At 37.9% G+C, this 14,441-nt stretch overlaps 1 protein-coding gene across 2 annotated transcripts in view; it reads right to left on the minus strand.

The window, feature by feature from the left end:
• Window positions 1-12,911, minus strand: part of tspan4a (tetraspanin 4a) — a 121,914-nt gene extending 109,003 nt beyond the window's left edge. The window contains exon 1 of one of the 2 annotated variants that reach the window (XM_044193099.1): window positions 12,822-12,911. The gene's annotated coding sequence lies outside the window, so the exon portion shown is untranslated. The remainder of the gene's footprint in view (window positions 1-12,821) is intronic. The other variant, XM_044193108.1, reaches the window with a different exon arrangement.
• Window positions 12,912-14,441: the final 1,530 nt, after the last annotated feature.

Below are 14,441 nucleotides of genomic sequence, written 5' to 3' on the forward strand. Positions count from 1 at the left end.
AATAGCTGTTGCTATCTGGCACTTGAAAAACAGGAATGGATATTCTTTGGTTTTCTTTCAAGTGCTCGGGATGCCTCCGTAGCCATTTATTATGTGGTGAGGAATGTTTCACTGTGAATGTGAGCTCTGTGGAGGTCGGCAGCATTATGAGTGCATGATGTGTTGAAATGAATAAAACACAACAAACAAAATAGGGACTGATGTAACAGAAGTGCTTTGTGAAGACCAAGTGACAACAATGGGACATTCTGCGTGTTACTCAAACTCTTTCTTTCCTGACCCAGCCTCCTGGGATAGGCACCGACGCGTGACAGATAAAAGGAAAAACCTGAATAAATTAGTGGAAAATCATAACTAAGGGAGATACTTCTGAAGATCTCCTGGAGGCTCATGTTGGCCCAGCACCTTACAATTTAGATTTTACGTTGGGTGTTCTTTTAATTTGACATCCATCTGTAGATATTTTCAATGCAGCTGCAGGTTTCATAAACTTGGATTTAAATCTTTCTCTTTCATTACATCATTATTTCATATTTTTCTCATTCTCAACAAATCCCATGAAAAGACCAAAGCCAACAGGCAGGTTGTCCGTCTCTCAATACCTTTGCACTTCCCTATCCCACTCAGCCAGGGCCAAGCAGGGCCACAACCCCCCCCCCCTTTAACAGAGCCATGTTGTCACAGCCAACAGATTAGCTCAAGAATAGGTCATCATATACAAGCGACAATAAAGAGGGCCATTTAAAGAGTCACAACATCAGCACGTCAATAGGCTTGTTCGAGATGAACTGGGGGGCAGTGACAAGCAGCCTTCAGTCTCGACAGAATGTCAAAGCAATATTTGCATCCTGTCAGATCCAATCCTGATTTAATAAAATGCTAATCTATTCATCTTTTACTCAGTCTCCAGTAATTGTTGTTTTAATTATTTTCCTCAGTATGACAGGGTAGCCTATTAAAATGCTATAAAGGCTTTCTGTAATCATCATGACAGCATTTACAGGTTAACCCCCATATCAATTATTTTACGTGAAACTTTAGATAGGCTAAAATTTGCACTTAAGGCACGCCATCATATCAGTTTGCCGCTATGTATAAATCGGCAGCCCAGACTTCATTGCTAAACCTTTCCCTCTCAAACTAATGAAATTCAAAACATGAATCAATAGTCAAAATATGCAGGGAGAGGAAATTAATACATGACAATAGTTTTCATTATTGATCTCTGAGATATTTTATCTCTCAGGGCTTAACATCTATACAAATGTTATTTTAAGAATCCTCACATGCCACTTACCAAAAGAAAGAAGAAGAAATTAATAATGTTCATATTGTAGACTAGAGCTTTCATAGGTCGAATGCAGTTTATGAGCGCTATCTGTAATATCTGTAGGCTACTGAATGTATTCAGTCTCTCTGACTGATAAATGTTGCCATCAACTATACAACATTTATTCTGTTAACAGAATAAACCTTCATAGTGCAAAATCCAATTAATAAAATCAAAATCTCTCCAATTAAACAAAAAATGAAAAACCCTGTATTTGTTCCTACTGAAGACATAAATCTTGACAAATATACTGTATAATTAGATTTTTTTAAAAGCCTAAGTAATTAAATAAAACAAGTGAGCATAGTAGTTTTTAGCAAATGTTACTCAAACAGGACATTTGTTGGGGACTATTTTCAACAGCAGCTTAATGAGCGGTTGGTGCTCTATAGTGAGTGTTTACAGCAGCAGGACGCTGTATGTGAGATTAACATGGCTGTGTTCATGGCAATAAAGAAACATGATACCTTGTACAGTGTGGGCTCAGTGATGTATTCGTAATGGCTGCAGTTCCCAACCTTTTTGGCTTGTGACCCTTTAAAATGAAGTGATTTGTACGAGCAACCCTGTCATTACCTGCTACGTATGTCTACCACTTGTGACCTCTTCTTCTTTCCTCTTCTGTTAGTCATTTATATATTTATCAGTATTTTGTGACTCCTTGTTGGGGTCCACACCCCCCGGTCGCAGGGGAATAAGCTATGTCAGGCTTGGATCAATTCATTTTTGGTTTTGGATTTGTTGATGACAAGAAAAATATAGAGTACTATCAACCTTCTCCATTAATGACAAAATTGAAAACTGATAGTCTGGCTGATTTGTTTTCTCCCACAAAAACTGCACACCAAGAAACCTTAACATTTCAAAGACAGAAAACATTTCACATATATATTTTTAAGCCCTTTTTTTTTTAACTCAGACTTGCATCTTTAGCCAGTTTGGATTTGCAGTCCTCCCTGAGCATGAAAACAGGGAAATCATCCAGCTCTCTTTTCACCACAGACTCATTAAAGGGCTCATTTAACCCCCGGTAGCCAACTTCAAAATTGCAAGATGGCACTCAAGTTACTCCAATATCACCATTTTCAACAGGGAGTAAAGAGGCTCTACTGTGTCAACGGACAAGACAAGTCATTATACTAGAAAACACCTAACTGTCCTCTGTTAATGAAACTCCCTTTTATGACAAAAGAAAAGGCTGTTTTCACGTAATACACAACAGGATCTGCTGTATTACCTTTGTTTTGAATATCAGACATGATTTTCAGCACTATTAGCTATTCTTTTGAAGCACTAATGAATTAAAGCTGGAGACTACAATCATAACAATCTGGTAAGAGTTAGTAATATGCAAACAATTCAAGGTTAAGGCGGGAATAATACAGCCTGCACAGAAAAAACAAACATGCTGTAGCTGCTCTTAGTGAATAATTTATGAAGGAATTATCAGGTTATAAATGCAAGGTCTGTGATTTTCTACTGTTTTAAACATTACACAGTTTGTTTTTATGCTCTCCATCTGGCTTTTGATGAATGAATCACCATAAATTAGTTGTGAAAAGTCAAAATCTCAACCAAAACATAAAAAATAAACTTCATGAATAAGTCCAGAGAGCAAGAGCTGGATGGGCAGGGAGAGGAGAAATAAATGTTTTTCCAACACATTCAGTCCCTGAGAGCTACCGAGCCTCTGTCAACAACACTCTTCAAACTTTTCTGTAACGTATCCTCCACCGGAGGAAGCAAGCACAAGTATCGGGTAACGTATTCCTCCCAACTTCTGACAGCTTTGTTTCCATGGCAACTAATCCGCAGGCTGTGGCAGTAAAGGAGTACCTTGTGAACTTCTCAATGAGAACAAGTCACTGTGGACCATGGAGTGGCAGACTGTGAATGTTAATTATATCACAGACACAGATTGGAACACAACAAATAAGAGCAAAATTAGGCATTTTGTCCTCTATCAATCCCTCCTGTGTGTGTGTGTGTGTGTGTGTGTGTGTGTGCCTCTGTCTGAAAGTTTTTCAAAAATACAACATTGGACTAAAACAACACAAAGCAAATTTATAAGCATGGGCAGATTGGGACAAGGGGCCCCTGGGCCCCGACATGTAAAAGCCCCCTGTGTCTCTTTGTAGTTGTTTTATGTCTCTTTGTGGTTGTTTTGCATCTCTTTTTGGTGATTTCGTGTCTGTGGTTGTTTAGTGTCCCTTTGTGGTCATTCTGTGTCTCTTGGTAGTCATTTGCGTCTCTTTGTAGCCATTTTGCGTCTCTTTATAATTGTTTTGTATCTCTTTGTGGTCATTTTGCTTTTCGTTGAACTCATTTTGCATCTCTTTGTGGTTGTTTTGTGTCTCTTTGTGGTAATTTGATTGACAACAAGAATTATTAACACACACTTCAAACAGATGCCCTTTGTATTATGTGCCCAGTAGGCCTGTTCAGTAAGCCATCGGTGTCTATATGATGATAAACAAAGCTTGTATGAGTGTGAGTGTAGGTTTTACCAGGATAAAGTAGGCCTTACAAAAGACACAGTAATCAAGGCAACAAAGGCCTCTACATGAGGGTTAATTACAGTGCCGGGAAAATTATTGCTAACAGGGGCTAATGATGTGTGACATTAGCCACTGTGAGCAGTTTGGGATATATTTAGATGAATCATCCTAAAATGGCATGAAAACAAGATATTCGCTTAGTGTTCTCGATGTGACACTGCTTAAAAAACAGAAGATATGGCAAATCAAGAAAATTCAATAATGAGTACTACTGAGGAGGAAAAAGGGTGGTATTTCTCACAGTAGTTGAGATAACAATAAAAGGCTAAAAAGATGCCAGACTCAATACTTTCAGGGGGTTATCACAATTGGGATTTTCTTATGAATCAGGGCAAAATGAAGCAGTTCTGAGGTTACAAGTGCAGCTTACAAAGTTTTCTTCACCGACAACTTCTGAAACCTCCTTAACTTCATCTGAAATAGATTGAATTAGGATGTTTTGTTTGTGATCTACAGACACTAACTGATAAATGTTGAAGGGTGTTCTTTTTAGTTCATTTATAGCCTAGTCGTTTACAAATTAATTCAAAATGAAAACCTGAAATGTTTTGAGGCAATAATTATTCAAAGCCTTGCATGACACTTCAAATCAAGTTTAGTTGCATCCAATTTGCCTTAAGTGTCTTTTAGATTCTCTACAACTTGAATTAGCTCGACGACTTGTGTTCATTTCAAATAGCTAGATGTGGTTTAAAATAAAACACAGCATAAATGGTCCAGTGGATGACAGCGCAATAATGTACAATGACAGGGCAGAGCAGTGAAAATCTCACACATGGTCCAAGGAAGCCGTAAGATTCAGAGAGAACCAAACATTAGAACGAAAAGAGCACAGCAAGAAGATCATTAGAAAACAGAAAACTACAACAACAGTTTCTTCTCACTACATTCATTACTGTTCTCTTAGTCTGTGACGCTATATAACTGAAAGCTCAAATGAAAGCGGAAAATCCTAAAAAAAAAAGAAAGATGCTCCAAAAAGTCATTAATTCTTCAAAGAACATCTTTTGAACAAATTCTTGAGTCCCTTAAGTTGTAAGTTCCTTGACATTAGGGTCACTTCCTAAGTACAAAGCATTTTGCAAGTAAAAATTTTGCACCCAAAATTTAACTTAAAAGTTCAGGTTCGAATTCACAAAGAATGAATTGCCGCCGCTGATAGCATCATGAATTGTGCGTCATTTGCAACCGCTATCTGCGTCGTCTCAAGGTCAGATTAAAAAAAAAATATTGCGCTAATGATATTACAGCGCAAACATGCCCATAAAGTTTTGCAGCTGAGTGCAATTTGCCATTGTCTTGCTCTGTTTCTGTTAAATGTTCATCTGCAATTTTCTGTAGTGGTCCCAGTAATATTTGTTCTTAAGGTGTAGTGAAGTAACATATCACATGACATGGTTAAGCAACGTTTGAGTCATAAAATGTCACAAATGCAGTTGCAAAAACAATACTTTCCACTCATGTGGAAAGAGATGTTAGATTTGAAAGAGAATTTCTAATTATCTAATGTCTCTTGTTTTTCTATGACTCACTCTGTGTGGAGTGATTGTTATTTGGGGTGCTTTAACTGTGCGTCCTGCCTCTGGGTGCATGGAGAGCTCCTACTCTGTTCTATGCTGGACTGTTACAGTGCGTAACCACCGTCTCAATTTCTCACAGCAGCAGGTTTTATGTTGTTTAACAGTTTCATTCCCTCACGGTGACTATCAGGCATTGTACTGGTCTGTTCCACCTATGAGGCACTATTGTTTCACCTGCCTGCAATCACTGCTTCTATGATAACTGAAAGTCTGTGTGTGATACCCTTTTGTTGTTCAGTGAGGCTCATTTGCTTAGAAAGAGCCCAGTTTTGCACCAAATGTAAGCATATTACCTAGTTTATATACCTGCAAATAGCACCGAAGCACCAAGACGCTATTTGCTTGGCAGTACAGTTAGGGGTGCAGTTCACCCTTTGCGGGTGCTTTGAGAATTTCAGGGTTTCTTTTTGTCGCATTCATGCAAGTTTAGCGGCCTCAAAAGCCGCACAATCCTTTTGTGAATTCACTCCTCAGTGTTTAACATTTTGGGGACTCTATTTGCAGAATACGGCGATAATATTCAATATGTTTTCATTAGTGTATAATCATCTGAAAATAAGAGCCGTTGTGTTTTTATCAACATAGGGAGCAGGTCCTCTTCCACGGAGGTCACCATGTCGCACTGCCATCTTTCTACAGTAGCCCAGAACGGACAAACCAATCACTATCTAGATGGGGCCGTTCGCGTTTTTTGCGGGTTTTGCGGCCACCATATTTTCTCCTCCATGCATGGAAGGAGAGAGGGTGAGGTGAGCAGTATTCAAATGGCTGCAAACTGCAATTTCACTTGCTAGATGCCACTAAATCCTACACACTGCTCCTTTAAGAAAAAGGACGCAAGTGCTAGCAATAAAAAAGCTATTTAAACCTGCAATAATTTTTATGCATGATTTTTTTTTGGCCACTTGGAGGCAGCAGGAACAAGCTGTGAGCACAACACTGACAAATGATCACATTTTAAGTTGATATGGCAAGCTTGTCAGCAAACACTTGCCTATTTACACATTCAGCAGACACGGAACAACATTAGCATTCATAGTCATGTTTCTGGACACTTTCTAGCTGCTGGAAACGATTGCGATGAGACTGAACCAAAACAGTACAATTGGGGGCAGTTAAACCAATGGAACAAGCTAATTGTTAAAATAAAAATACTGATTAGAGCAGTTGCCTATTCATATTGTATCAGATCAAGAGAAGACGGATATTTGACAGCAAACTTTTACGTTGGAATAACAAGCTACAACTGATTGTGTAGGACAGCTTTCCATTCAGTACCAGAATGTGTAAGTGCTTGAGTGGCTGAGCCAAAAAAACAACCTGAATGAATCCCATTCAACATCTTTGCAGTGACTTGAAGATAGCTGTTCACAGAGGCTCCCTATTGAGCTGGAGAGTTTAAAAAAACCCCCAGATGGGACAAGCAAACAAAGACACATCCAAGAGCAGAAGCTATAATTTCAGCCACAAATTGTCTCTATTTAAATGGGATCATGTTTTTTTTTTAAATGGGAAAAACAAAAAAAATTAAAGCTGTGCAATTTTGCAGTATAAGATATTCTGTGTTGATTGTCAAACAAATCCCTATTTACTTTGTATTCAGTGTGGCACACTTCAGGGCGTCATGGGGTTTGGAAAGTTTCTGAAGGCATTGTACTTCAAATCTAGCAGACAGATGCTCTCCATTTTAAAGTCATGAAAATTGATTTTCACTCTGAGGCTATAGCATGATCCGCATCCAGGGAGCAAACCTCTATAAAGTTAGACTAAATCTATTAAGATCAGCAAAGACTGGCCACGAGTGGCTGCCAGAAATGAATGTAAATGAGAGTCAAGATGTTTCAGGCTGCTCAGACAGAACTTTGTGAAAATCTAATCATATCAAGAAACAGAGCATGCAGAGAAAAAGCTTTGTGAGAAATTCGAGGAAAGGAAAGATAACTTTGACCATGCAAACAGAAATGTACATTATATTGTACAATATATTTGACTTTGTGGGATGTCTGCATATTTAAAGAATTCCCCATACAATGCAAAATTACATGTTATGTAAAGACTAGTCTATAGTTGCACCACCAAGATGGCTAAAAAGAACAGCTATATACAGAATGTAAATGCTTGCTGCTATTTTTATCCCCTACAAAGAAAACTAAGGAGTCTAAACAAATTAAATAGAATATATAGCTGGGTATATCAGCCAGGAGGAGTAAATTATGGTAGACAGAGTGACATAAGGGTGTGAGGAGGGGAGGAAACATCAAGAACTCTAGTGAGGGTAATAAAAAAAAACCCTGCCTTGTACTTTTTTCTGTGTTAAACTGGGCGTGAGACTGGGAGTCAGCAGCAGTGAAAGAGTGTGGTTATGGCTTGTGGTTTTCACTCGGCACTAACATCTCAGCAGAGCTCTCAACAATGAGGAACAGAGGGGACAAAATAGACCCTTCAAAACGTAAGAGGCCATGCTGGTGCCTCACATCCTGAGAGGACAGGCGGAAAAATGAAACAACCACCATGTGTGACATCAAGTGTGTGCAGTTAAGTGCACTTTACTGTTGCTGTTGTTTTTATTTCCTTTTCTCGTTATTGGTGGCAGCCATTAAACAAATCTGTTTCCTACGTGACCCGTATGGAAAAAGTGCATTTGTGCACACATGTATAGATTTCAATATATGCGAGTGGATACGAATATGTTTATTATATTGAGAATATATAAGGTGATGTAACACTTCATTATTAAAGTAATTGTCCCACACCTTTTTTTACACTTCAGTTTTTGAACGATTTAAACAAACAAGATATTAGTGAACTTTAGCCTGTTACCCTCTGTTTTCAGTCTATATGCTAAGCTAAGCTAAACAGACCGATGTGAAATTGGTGTTGATCTTCAATCTCAAAGTGTATTTAAAACTAAAAACTACTGTAAACTGCTGTTTTAAGATAACACTGTTGTTATTTTGTTAACAGCAGGGCCGGAGCATTGAGGACAACAAGGTCCATGTGATGGGGGATGCAGAGGTTTTTACAGCCTCTTACTACATGTGACTTTCAATTTTGGTGAAAATCAGTTGTCGATATAGTCTTCAAGGATACTGATTACGGCCTACATCAACTTATATTGTCAAATGTAAGCACACATGTTTTAAAACAAAGAAATACTCTGCATTGAATACTATTTTGTGTCTTACATGGTTTTTCTATTTTAATAGTAGAAATTCTTAAAATTACATTTACTCTTTCTCCCTCATTGAAAAATCCAGAATCTATGAACATGCAAATATTGTTCATTAGAAAAGTTTAACTGCTGACACAATATGTCTCCTAAGTGTATGTGCACTGGAGGTTTCCACATCACACTTCATTTCGTTTCATATTGGTACTTGATTGGCTCCAAACTAGTTGTGATGTCACAAACCAGTTAGAGATTTAAGGCGAGCACAGATCAGCTTTCCCCCTTCAACAGATGAATGTGACAACAGCATTCAAGTGTCAAACTCTGCACATACATCATTCTGCACAGTGAAGCTCAAGCATCACGCAATAATAAGCAAAACATATTTTTGAGTGGAGGGGATGCCATATTGGATCGGATAACAATGTATAATATACCATTCACCATCAACATTGTTTTAAGCATCCTGCTCATCCACGCAGGAATTTTTGCAACATTTACATTCATAAATTCGATAATTAGTCATTTTTTCAAGAAATGTGTCGGGAAATTATCAAATAGTATACATGTTAGCCTTCTGGTTGGTCTTTTTTTTTTAAACAAACCTGACAAAAATGCATGCTGGACTCATGACTTCAATATTTCTAAAATCCTGGCTACAGTTCTGGGTGGGAGTATTCAATCGAAATGCATGTTGAATAGTCAAAATATACTTTGCACATTCTTGCAGACATACATGACATACTGTAAATGCGCTTAAAAACAGAAAATTGATGTGTACATTGGTTGTCCTGACAAAAATGTATCTAATGTTGTGTTTTTATTGTTGTATCCTGCTGCAGTTACCTAGTTTGAACCAGCAGATCCATAAAAGTTTAATCTCCCTGTATCTTATCTAATACTGTGCCTGTTGGCCCAATAATTAATTCATATTGGCCTTATCATATTTTGTAGTATCTCATATCTGCTGTGGTATGGTGTACCTAAAATTAATGGTCTGCAGTGTTGCATCTCTATAATATATCTCTATATCTTTTTTCTTTGTTTCACATTGTGTCTGCGCTACCTCTCACTGTGTATCCATGCTGCAGAAAATCTAAAACTGGACATCCATCTTGTATCATTTTATGTTACCTTAATCCTGATTTCCCTTAAGATGCTATATATTTTTTCATTCTTCTGCTCATGCAATTCCTTCTAGCAGGGCAGCAGTAAAGATCAGAAAAAGAAACAAAGGAAATACCTTGCACACGTTACCTATATCCACATAACACACAGTCATACGCTTGTCAGCCCTTTCTTCTTCTGGCAGGACTGAAGAAAAGTGGGCTATGAGAACATGAGACTGAAAACTGCAGGCATAAAATACTGAAGGAACAAAGCAAAGAGAGAGGACCGGCTGAAAAAAAAAAATGTACTGAAGGAGCATAGAACTGAGGGAAAACTGGGTGAGTGAATTTAAAGCAGAGCAGTGCACGTACACATACACACACACACACACACACACACACACACACACACACACACACACCTGCAGGCGGCAGTACAATGCAACCTTGTTATATCCACCTAGTAGAGCCAGTGTTCAGGGCAATTATCCAGAGAATCGCCACACCTAGAAAAGCCTACAAGTCACAGAGCTATAGTTGGACAAACAACAGCAGCTGTGGCGATTAAAGAAAACACTCGACACCTCCTCTCCCAAACATATTTTCACTGCTTCCATCCATGCACTGTAAAGCAGTGAGGAGAAACAAAGTCAGACTGAAAACTCTGTGTATCGGCAGCATCTTTGGTCTTGGCCGGTGTTTGCAGGCTAAATGTAAACAGTGGGCAGCTGCCAACTGTTCACAGCCATCAGTTCATCAGTTCAGCCATGCTGGAGCTGATGAAATGTGGGAGGACATGGGAAAAGGAAGCTGCCTCCTTCTCTTTACTGTCTCTGTGCACATCCTGGAATGTGTCAAGGCTGTCTGACTGTCACTGTGAGCTGGAAAGTGCAGGAGATTTCATGAGCAGCAGTCATTAGCTTTAATACAGAACATGAGCTGAGCTTATTTATCAAGGAAAAATGTGCCCTTAAATAGCTTTATCCCGTTTGATTCGGCAATCTGTGAGGATCAGTAAAGTTCAGGAGTTATTCAGTGATGTAGTGTACTTCAATGAAGTTTCCCTGTCTATCTACGCTTGTTTACCACATTTCCCAAGCTGCCTGGTCAACATGGTCAATTAATTATGAGAAGAAATGGGAAAAAAGTCCTCAGATTTATGTAACCAGCAAATATTTTGTGTTTTACTTTATAAATGACTTAAAGGATTCATTCATTATTGTTCATTGTTGATTGATAAATCAAGTAATTGTTTCATTACCCTAGTCTGATAGTCAGACTAGTGCCATTTTGTTGTACATCCTTATTTGAATATATTACCAAAACAAAAAATTTTAATTGACTGTTTATTTATATTATATTATTTTAATATACACAATGCCAGTTTATTAGGTACACCTATCTCTGGAAGGTTACAATGTTCAGTTTTTGGGAGGTGTCGATTTAACTTCATGGTCATTTCCGATTTTGTAGTTTGTGGTGCTGTTGCATTGTATTTTGTTATATTAGGTGTTACTAATATTTTGTCTGTCACATTTATATCAATGAGGTCACTCTAAATAATAGAAAAAAACCTCTCAGTATTATGCAATACCACAAACTACATCCTCCGAATGACCAAACAGTTGAATTAACACCTCTCTAAAACAGTTTCGACAAACACTGAACATTACAACCTTCATGAAAGTAGGATTTAGTGTAAGGTTGTTGTATTAGACTGCATTAGATTTAGCCAGGTGTAACTAATAAACTGCCAACTGAATGTATATTGGAATATTATTTATTTCCATTTGAATTGCGGAAAAAAAGAGGGAGGTGTGGGCAGCAGTTTAGAGGTCTGGAATATGGCTGCTACCCAGCAACTCCTAAAGGAGGGGTGGAAACTTTTAGTATTCATATGTGTTTAGTGGAAAGTGCAGTAGATCTGTATTTCTAACTGAGAAAAAGTCAGAATGGTGTTTCTTATTCAAATGTCTTGTAGCTGCATTGCATTCTTGTCTATTGTGGTTTCTGTCAGTGCACATAAAATGGCATCACTCAATCTATGACAATACATTTCTCCATGTATGACTGTTGAAAATCAGCACAAAATGTAGAGTCTATAAAAAAAATCTCTGTGATTCTGAGGTATGGATACAAAAAATCGTTTAGTTGTTTCAGCGTTAATGTTTTTGGACAGCTGAGATTTCGTTCTGCTTTCAAATCCCACTGATGCAACAATAAGAAAAAATACACCACAAAACAACAACATGGGCCCATGAATAAAAAGAACATCTCCTGTTTTTACAGTTTTTAGGATATATTTCCCTTTAATACAGCCTTACCGCCTTTACTGAAGTTGAGATTCATTTTTAATGTGCCACATGTAATATGGAGCAGCTTCATCTGGAATTTAAGACCTCTGCTAACCTAACATAAGGGCACATTGTATGGCAGTGAATTCCTCAGCACTTTGCCAGCCAGCCATGGCTTTGAGAACTCAGTGAGGCCTTAAGTTCCTGTAACCCCTCCAGAAAAAAGGAAAAACTGATGGGAGGGAATAGCTTGAGGAATGGTTGGTATTCCGAAATGTTGTTCTTCTCCACAAGTTTATTTCTGTCTGTCATCAAGATCCAGGGAAACATTCCTCAGCCAATCAGAGAGCCTCCATCACCACATTTCCACAATCATAACATACTGATAAAACAACTAATTGAATGGACAACAACTTAAAAGCAAAAAAAAATAACATACTGGCCAGAATTAAAGATTGGTTTTGTGAGCAAATCATTCTTCTGGTGAACAGTGAGTTCATGTATTATTAATGTAATCCCACCCTTAAGCAAAACAAGTGCAACTTTCATTAACCAAGTCACAAGATAAATGGAACCAGGATATAGTTTATCCCTTCTATTTAGACAAACTCAGCCCTCAAAAGTTCCCAATTTATCAAGATTAAATCTCTTAAACAAGGTCACTGACGTCTGTGTTGGAGCTGCAATACAGAATTAAAGAGAAAAGGTAAGAAGTAGAGAAGAGGAGAAAGTCTGAAATAAGTTATCTCATTTGAATAAGAGAAATGTGAAAATGACTTACCACTCACTTATCTCACACTGTACACTCTCTCCCGGTTGTCCCGCTTCTTCTCTCAGTGTATGACAAAACTTCCCAAGTTGTTCCCTTTCCACAGAATCTCTCTCTCTCTCTCTCTCTCTCTCTCTCTCTCTCTCTCTCTCTCTCTCTCTCTCACACACACACACACACATAATGGGTGCACATGTGACTGTCATTGGCCCGCCAAACAGCAAAATGGCAACATCTAGTGGTGAGTAAAGCTGTTAGCACTTAAAAGCAATAATGCTCCTTTGTAGAGCTGTTGGCTTACCGACAATTTCCAGTAGTAATTTATAGGCTAATTTGATCTGATTCAGTCGGGCGATTTAAAAACAGCATCTGATGAATACAAATAGCTACTTATAATAAACACAAATAGTTTCTGCCATCCACAAACACTCTGGTGGTTTATAAGCAAATTTTTAACCAAAAGTAACATTTTCATCATATACTTGACAACTTATTTTCACAGCTCATCATATTAAAGAGGTTTTTGAATCTGCATTTGTCAATAAGATTCAACTTAATGTAAAGTATAAGAAATCTAATAGGACTGTGATGTGGCCTGTGGCTTGTGATACATTTTTAACATAATGGTATTTGAAAATATTCCTCAGTTTGGACTGGAAGGCAGCCATCTGCTCTTGGCACTGGTTTGTGAAAATGTTTTACTGGACATTTGTCAATTTTTTTTAGATATATATTTGTATGTGTAAAGTCAAATACTTGTTTTCTTGACTTTTTCATACTGTTTGTTATATTTAAGTATACAGCGCTAAAGGTCACTCCGCCATGTTTCACTGCGGAGCAAGAGCAAATGCTCTTGTTTCTCTTGTTTGAAAGAAAGAAGTAGAAAGAAGAACAAGACTAAGGGTCTACTGCCATGGTGGCATGTTGTCAGTCACAGCGGTGCTCTGAGCTAAACGCTAATGTCAGCTAACATGCTAACAATGACAATTCTAACATGCTGATGTTAAGCATGTTCACCATGTTCACCATCTTCGTTTAGCGTGTTAGCTTGATAACAAATCGAGGATTAGTGCTAAACACAAAGCACAGCTGAAGCTGATGGGAATGTCATTAATGTTGCCAGTAAGAATTAGCTGGAATTAGATACATTGAAACTTTGACCTGATGATGACGCCAGATGAAAAGCTAAGGGATCACAGAAGTTATTAAAATTCATCCTGAGGGGAACGTAATTGTGCATACCAAATTTCATGACAATCCATCCAATAGTTGTTGAGACATTTCACTCAAAACCACAAATGTGAACCTCATGGTGGCGCTAGAGGAAAAGCCAGAGGATCTAAGTCTTTAAGATAGATACATCATGCTAATCCCTCTAGTAAATGTTGAGATATTTCACAGGATAACTGAAATTTTAAGACTTAAATATTAAGAATCAACTTTACTGGCAAAGTATGTTGACACGTAGACTCCCGTTCTCAGTGGCTCTCAATATACTCACACACAGTGCAGAGGACACATTTAAAAGGCAGTACAAATACAGATAAATATAAGCAAACTTACACTTAAAGCTATTATATACAGGCAAGAGCAGGATAACAAACTATATACAGGTCGGATTGTTACTATGTA

Source organism: Siniperca chuatsi, linkage group LG1, assembly GCF_020085105.1.
Source record: "Siniperca chuatsi isolate FFG_IHB_CAS linkage group LG1, ASM2008510v1, whole genome shotgun sequence".
NCBI classification, from domain to species: domain Eukaryota; kingdom Metazoa; phylum Chordata; class Actinopteri; order Centrarchiformes; family Sinipercidae; genus Siniperca; species Siniperca chuatsi.